Source organism: Lampetra fluviatilis, chromosome 17 (genome assembly GCF_964198595.1).
Source record: "Lampetra fluviatilis chromosome 17, kcLamFluv1.1, whole genome shotgun sequence".
In the NCBI taxonomy this organism is placed as follows: Eukaryota; Metazoa; Chordata; class Hyperoartia; order Petromyzontiformes; family Petromyzontidae; genus Lampetra; species Lampetra fluviatilis.
This window is the reverse complement of record NC_136291.1, coordinates 665,776-673,332: the sequence shown is the minus strand read 5'-3', so window position 1 is coordinate 673,332 and position 7,557 is coordinate 665,776. Positions and strand designations below refer to the sequence as shown.

Sequence of the window (7,557 nt, the reverse complement as noted above, 5' to 3'; positions counted from 1 at the left end):
CTCCCCTCCCTCCCCCCTCCCCCCGCACTCGGGAGCGGTGACAGCGAAATGAGCGGGCAGGGAATCTGAGAGCTGAGAGGCTCCTGACGTGAGCGGTGAGCGGGCTTTGAATGTGAGCGTGGAGACTCGTGTGGTGGTGGTGATTGTGGTGGTGATTGTGGTGGTGATTGTGGCGGTGGTGATGGTGGTGATTGTGGCGGTGATTGTGGTGATGGTGATGGTGGTGGTTATTGTGGTGGTGGCGTTGACGGTGGTGGCCGCAACCGCTCGCAGAGGGTGGGTGATGGTGGTAGTGGTAGTGGCGGCGCTGCTGCTGCTGCTGCTGCTGATGACCAGCCATGGTCAATCCGCTGCTGGATGAAGGGCCGCCGTCGCCGCGTCTCGCGCCCTCGCCCCAGGCGCCCGGTGCACCGCCAGCGCCGTGGATGTGCCAGCGGATTCGACTCGCTGGCACATTAATTCTCACTTCCTCGCACTTATTCTGCTTCCCTTTCAATAAGAAGGTATATCTTTCTTTCTTTCTCTCCGTCTGAATTTGCATGTGAATGTGTGCAAATTAATAGGTGCGGATGCGGTTTTTGTGTCTGTGAATAAAGTCTGATCTTCTGGGCGATGATGTCTTCTCGGGTCCAAAGGGCCGCTCGCGTTTCCCCGAGCCCCGTATCTCATTAGGAGCAGCAGAGCATGAGTCCGCCCTGCCAAATATTCTCAAAAAAAAGTTCCGTGGTGTGAGATGTAATACACACACACACTTGTACTCGCGCGCGCGTGTGTGGCTTTTATAATATTGGAGCAGAGTTTGTGCGAGCTAATTCAGCTGCCGTGTGTCTCGCTGCCCGGGTAGACAGAAACTCCGCGGTGCACTTCATTTGACAACTTGTGAAAGCAATATATATGGGATACAGGATTATAGAGACCGACCGAGCGAGCGAGAGAGAGCGAGATACATTAAGTGTCTCGGAATGTTTGCGTCTGTCCGCATGTTCAACTCACGCCCGACTCCTCCGGAGCGACCGATAACACCGCGCGTTTGACTGACAACGCAAACCGAGACGGGTGGTCAGTCAGCTGGTGCGGAAGGGAAGCTTCTGGAAGAATTGACGCAGAGCCTCATAGATTCAGTGTTGGGACAAGTGCTGTTAGCGAGCACCTATGAAGGCCGGCACGGCACAAGAGGGGGTGGGTGGCCAGCACCATGCCCGGCCGCCTTTGTCTTCCTAGTGGCGATGTTTACACACCGCACCAAGTACGGCAAGCGGTGGCTGGGCATGCGGGCTACGTGACCCAGCCAGCGCAGCCTTGCCTGCCTCCACGAATCTCCAAGCGAAGGCTGCGTTAAGCCTCCTCGTTTTGCGATGTTGGATGTTCTAGACACTGACACACACACACTGGCCCAAGAACAACAACCGCCATTCGCCACTAAGTGGCGGTGACGTCACCACGACGCTTGTGCCAGGCTATGTGCACGTTGAGGCCACGTGAAGTGTCGAACGCCCGCCGGCAGGAAGTCACGGGACAGACCCAGCAGGTGCCACGGGTTGCCTGACTGAGATGAGTGGCCGATGCAGCACCTGTGCCCCCCTACTGTGCCAACTTGCTGTGCTTTACACGCCCGGCGCTCCGCTCGTTGTTGTGAGCGTCGCTCCTCCGCCCTCCGTTGTTGTTGGAGGGCGACTGCCTCCAACTGCCCAGTAGCGTCCTTCACGAGCCTCCTCCACGTATAGCCTCAACAGACTGTTGGGGCAAGTGCCGTTAGCGAGCACCTATGAAGGCCGGCACGGCACCCGAGGGGGTGGGTGGCCAACACCACGCCCGGCCGCTTTTGTTTCCCTAGTGGCGACGTTTACACATCGCACCAAGTACTCATTTGAGGCTGAGTCGACCTAGGGGAGGCCCGGGACCGGTTCAGGTTATCGTCACTGGCGTTGGCCGTGAGCGGGAGTCGAACCCGGGTAGCCAGGTTCATAGCGCAGCGCGCTAACCACTACACTACCGCTCCCCACCACACACCGACACACACTGACACACACACACTGACACACACAGACACACTGACACACGCGTGTGTTCTATGGCAGTTCTGGGTGGGGGAGGGGTTCTCAAACTCGCAGCGGACGAGGAGGAATGCGCCTCGCTCCGTCGAGAGGACTCCACTGAGATTCTGCCGCGGACTCGGCGACCCGAGTTCGATTTCCGGCCACAGCTGACATCGGTGGCGAGTGATGTCTGGCCCAGCCTGTCCTGGGTGCCCCCTCCCTCTCTCCCCCCCCGCCCCCCGCCCCCATTGCGTGGAGCGCGGGGAAGTCGCCGCGAAGAGCAGCCGAGCGGCGTGCGCCAGGAAGGGCGCCATCGCCCCCGGCGTGGCACCCGCGACGGCGTGGCCGCGGGGGGGGTGGCCGCGGGGGCAGGGAGGTGGAGAGGGGGCGCAGGGAGAGAGTTCAGGGAGAGGCGAGAGAGGGCAGCGGGAGGAGAGTTCGCAGAGAGTTCGCGGAGAGTTCGTGGAGAGTTCGCGGAGAGTTCGTGGAGAGTTCGTGGAGAGGAGGCGGTGTGAGGGGGATGAGGAGAGAGGAGACAAGAGAGGGATTGGGATTTTCTCTGAATTCGAGGAGATCGCCCCCCTCCCCCTTCCCCCCCCTCCCCCCTCCCCCCCCCTCCCCCCCCGCCTCCCGCTTCGACCGCGCGCGGCTGGGCGGGGATCAATGCCGCGCGGAGTCGAGTTTCCGAGAACAGAGAGGAGGGAGGATGCACTCTCATCGTCACCTCGTCACTCCATCACCTCGTCACCTCGTCGCCTCGTCTCACCGCCGTCTCGGCTCCACGTGGTCGCGTCGTCTCGTGATGCTCGTCGCGTCGACTCGTCACCTCGTTGAGAGCTGCGGCACCTCGTCCCTGTCGGACTGGATGCGTGGAGTCGCGTTGCCCTCCGTGCCCCTGCAGTGTGTGCGGTGACTGACGCGGCTGTGATGCTGCCTGTGTGTGTGTCTGTGTGTGTGTCTGTGTGTGTGTGTCTGTGTGTGTCTGTGTGTGTGTCTGTGTGTGTGTCTGTGTGTGTGTGTCTGTGTGTGTGTGTCTGTGTGTGTGTGTGTCTGTGTGTGTGTGTCTGTGTGTGTGTGTGTCTGTGTGTGTGTGTCTGTGTGTCTGTGTGTGTCTGTGTGTGTCTATGTGTGTGTGTCTGTGTGTGTGTCTGTGTGTGTGTGTCTGTGTGTCTGTCTGTGTGTGGAGTGGGGAGCGGTAGTGTAGCGGTTAGTTTAACGCTGCGCTATGAATCCTTTCTACCCGAGTTCGATTCCCGCTCACGGCCAACACCGGTGACGATTATCTGAACCGGTTATGGGCCTCCCCAAGGTCGACTGAGCCTCAAATAAGTACCCGGTGCGGTGTGTAAACATCGCCACTGGGGAGACAAAGGCGGTCGGGCGTGGTGCTGGCCACCCACCGCCTGGTGTACCGTTCTGGCCTTCATAGGTGCTCGCTAACAGCACTTGCCCCAGCAGTCTGCTTAGGCTCTACTTGAAGCGTGGTCCTTGTTTGTGTTGTTGTGATGCTCTCTCTGTAGTTGTTGTGGTTGTACCTGTGTTGTTGTTGTTGCTGAGATCTGACCGCTGCGTGGATGTGTGTGGGGTGTTTCATTTGCGCGAATGGCCTCTGCGTTCCGAGCTGGGTCCACGGGCGTCGCGCTGTCCGACTGAGTGCGAGCGGCGCTCACAACAACGAGCGGAGCGCCGGGCGGATAAAACGCAGCGAGGTGGCACAGCAGGTGGCGCATCTGTCAGTCACCCCCTGGCACCTGGGTCTGTCCCGTGACCTCCTGCACCTAGCCTGGCACAGCAGTCAACCAGGAACGCGTGGCTCTGTCCCGTGACCTCCTGCACCTAGCCTGGCACAGCAGTCAACCAGGAACGCGTGCCTCTGTCCCGTAACCTCTGAGCTCTACCTGGAGGCCGCTTTCCTCGCTTGACGCGGCCTCAAGGTGCACAGCGCCTGGCACGCGCCCCCTGGCCGAGGACGCGCGCGATGAGCGCGTTTGTTTCATGAACACAAAATAAGACCACGTCAATCACGTGGTGTGGTGGAGTGGTGGTGTGGTGGAGTGGTGGTGGTGGAGTGGTGGTGGTGGAGTGGTGGAGTGGTCGTGTGGTGGAGTGATGGTGGAGTGGTGGTGGAGTGGTGGAGGTGGAGTGGTGGTGGTAGAGTGGTGGTGGTGGTGGTGGAGTGGTGGAGTGGTGGTGGAGTGGTGGAGTGATGGTGGAGATGTGGAGTGGTGGTGGTGGAGTGGTGGTGGTGGAGTGGTGGAGTGGTGGTGGAGTGGTGGTGGAGTGGTGGAGTGGTGGTGGAGTGGTGGTAGAGTGGTGGAGGTGGAGTGGTGGTGGTAGAGTGGTGGAGTGGTGGTGGTGGAGTGGTGGTGGTGGAGTGGTGGTGGAGTGGTGGTGGTGGAGTGGTGGAGTGGTGGTGGAGTGGTGGTGGAGTGGTGGTGGAGATGTGGAGTGGTGGTGGTGGAGTGGTGGTGGAGTGGTGGTGGAGTGGTGGTGGAGATGTGGAGTGGTGGTGGTGGAGTGGTGGTGGTGGAGTGGTGGAGTGGTGGTGGAGTGGTGGTGGAGTGGTGGTGGAGTGGTGGAGTGGTGGTAGAGTGGTGGAGGTGGAGTGGTGGTGGTAGAGTGGTGGAGTGGTGGTGGTGGAGTGGTAGTGGTGGAGTGGTGGTGGTGGAGTGGTGGTGGTGGAGTGGTGGTGGAGTGGTGGTGGAGTAGTGGAGTGGTGGTGGAGTGGTGGAGTGGTGGAGTGGTGGTGGAGTGGTGGTGGAGTGGTGGTGGAGATGTGGAGTGGTGGTGGTGGAGTGGTGGTGGAGTGGTGGTGGAGTGGTGGTGGAGATGTGGAGTGGTGGTGGTGGAGTGGTGGTGGTGGAGTGGTGGAGTGGTGGTGGAGTGGTGGTGGAGTGGTGGTGGAGTGGTGGAGTGGTGGTGGAGTGGTGGTGGAGTGGTGGAGTGGTGGTGGAGGAGTGGTGGTGGAGTGGTGGTGGAGTGGTGGTGGAGTGGTTGAGTGATGGAGTGGTGGTGGGGTGGTGGAGTGGTGGTGGAGTGGTGGTGGGGCGGTGGAGTGGTGGTGAAGTGGTGGTGGAGTGGTGGAGTGGTGGAGGAGTGGTGGTGGAGTGGTGGTGGAGTGGTGGCTGCTGGGTCCTTGTGGAGTGGTGGCGCAGTGATTGATTAGCGCGCAGCGCTACGAACCCGGCGACCCGAGTTCGATTCCCGTCCAGCCATCAATCTCTCAGTGGCCTCCACGATCCGTTTGCTCGGCCACCCCTCCCGCTCTTGTGCAGTGCGCGCCTTTACAGGTGCTCGCCAACGGCACTTTCCCCAACAGTCTGTGCAGGCTACACGGGGGACCTTTGTCTTTGGTTGCTCGCCCCCCCCCACCCCCGCTATCCGCAGCCCCTCCACGCCGCGTGGTCGCGTCATTAGCATCATCGTCGTCATCAACATCATCAACGTCATCAGCATCGTCATCATAACCGTCATCATCATCAACATCATCGTCATTAACATAATCAACATCATCATCAACATCATCAACGTCATTAAGATCATCAAAATAATCAACATCACCAACATCATCATCATCAACATCAAAAACATCATCGTCATCCTCATAACCAACATCATCAAGATCGTCATCAACATCATCAAAATCATCGTCATCCTCATCATCAACGTCATCGTCATCATCAACATCATCAACATCATCAACATCATCGTCATCAACATCATCATCATCAACATCATCATCAACATCATCATCAACATCATCAACATCATCGTCATCAACATCATCAAAATCATCAACATCATCATCAACATCATCAACATCATCGTCATCAACATCATCAACATCATCAACATCATCGTCTTCAACATCATCAACATCATCATCAAAATCATCAACATCATCATCAACATCATCATCAACATCATCGTCATCAACGCGCCGCTGTCAAGAGGTCGCCTCGATACAGTGCGAGACGAGGCATTGCATCGTATTAAACAATAATAATAATTTATTTATTGTTACCAATCCTACAAACACAAATAGAAATTACAAAAAAATAATTGACGACGCGTTTTTAAATATCCTTGGCGTTACCACTGCTCCGACTCCTATACAAAGATCCCCCGTACAGCCTTCACAGGCTGTTGGGGCAAGTGCCGTTAGCGAGCACCTACGAATGCCGACACGGCGCACGAGAGGATGGGTGGCCAGCACCACGCCCGGCCGCCTTTGTCTCCCCAGTGGCGATGTCCACACACCGCACCAGGTACCCGTTTAAAGACCCAGAACCGGGTCGGATAATAGTCACCGGTGGGAATCGAACTCAGGTTGCCGGGTTCGTAGCGCAGCGCGCTAACGGCTCCACCACCGCTCCCCCTCCCCCAGGCTGGGCAATTAGTGCCGATTGGTGGGGAGCAACAGCCCCTCCCCTACCCACCTCTCATACCTTCCCTCCACCGCTGCTCTTAGGGGGGGTCACCCCCCTCTCCTCCTCCTTATTGTTGCCCCCCCCCTCTCCCGCCCCCTCCCGCCCCTCCCGCCCCCACGCGCACGTGAGCAGCGTGGGAGGTCCACGCGCGTCACGGGGCTCGCTGCGCGCTGCGCTGCCAGTGGAGAGTCGCGAGTGGAGCGAGTGGAGAGTCGCGAGTGGAGCGAGTGGAGAGTCGCGAGTGGAGCGAGTGGAGAGTCGCGAGTGGAGCGAGTGGAGAGTCACGAGTCGTGAGAAGAGCGGCCCTCGCCATCCACATCCATCATCATCACCATCGTCCCCATCGGCATCGTCGTCGTCCAAAACATCATCGACACCAACAGCGTTGTCGTCATCATCATCGTCGTCGTAATTATCATAAATCACATTAGCGTAATCACTACCTTGATCATTGTCACTCACACCATCAATCTCATCATCAACACAACTCACATCATCAGTCTCACCGTCGGCGTCTTCGCAATCGACGCCGTCGTCATCGTCATCATCGCTACCAGTCCCACCCCCCCCTCTCCTGGCAAGACGGGCGCCAAAGCGAAGCAAGAGTCGCGTGGAGCGCTCGGCGCCTCATCATCCACCCCCATCCGTCACCTGTCCCACTCCCTCCCTAGCGAGGGGCACGAGGAGGTGGTCGTGCCGGCACGGGGAGGGAGCGCAGCGTCTTGGATCGTCGTTTCACCATCATCACCATCACGACCCTCCGCCTTGTCAACAACAACAACATCATCATCACCTGCCGCTTGCTTCCCCCCGCCATCCTCCGGTGAGGAGTAGTGGTGAGGAGTGGTGGTGAGGAGTGGTGATGAGTGGTGGTGAGGAGTAGTGGTGAGGAGTAGTGGTGAGGAGTGGTGAGGAGTGGTGGTGAGGTGGTGTGGTGAGGAGTAGTGGTGAGGAGTGGTGGTGAGGTGGTGAGGAGTAGTGGTGAGGAGTAGTGGTGAGGAGTGGTGGTGAGGAGTAGTGGTGGTGAGGAGTAGTGGTGAGGAGTAGTGGTTAGGTGGTGTGGTGAGGAGTAGTGGTTAGGTGGTGTGGTG

The 7,557-nt window shown here is 58.6% G+C and overlaps 1 protein-coding gene across 1 annotated transcript in view; it reads left to right on the top strand.

Annotated features, from left to right (window-relative positions):
* The first annotated feature begins 6,660 nt into the window (after positions 1 to 6,660).
* The window catches only part of LOC144936793 (copine-4-like), a 38,989-nt gene continuing 38,092 nt past the window's right edge, over positions 6,661 to 7,557 (top strand). The window contains exon 1 of the mRNA XM_078863938.1: positions 6,661 to 7,289. The gene's annotated coding sequence lies outside the window, so the exon portion shown is untranslated. The remainder of the gene's footprint in view (positions 7,290 to 7,557) is intronic.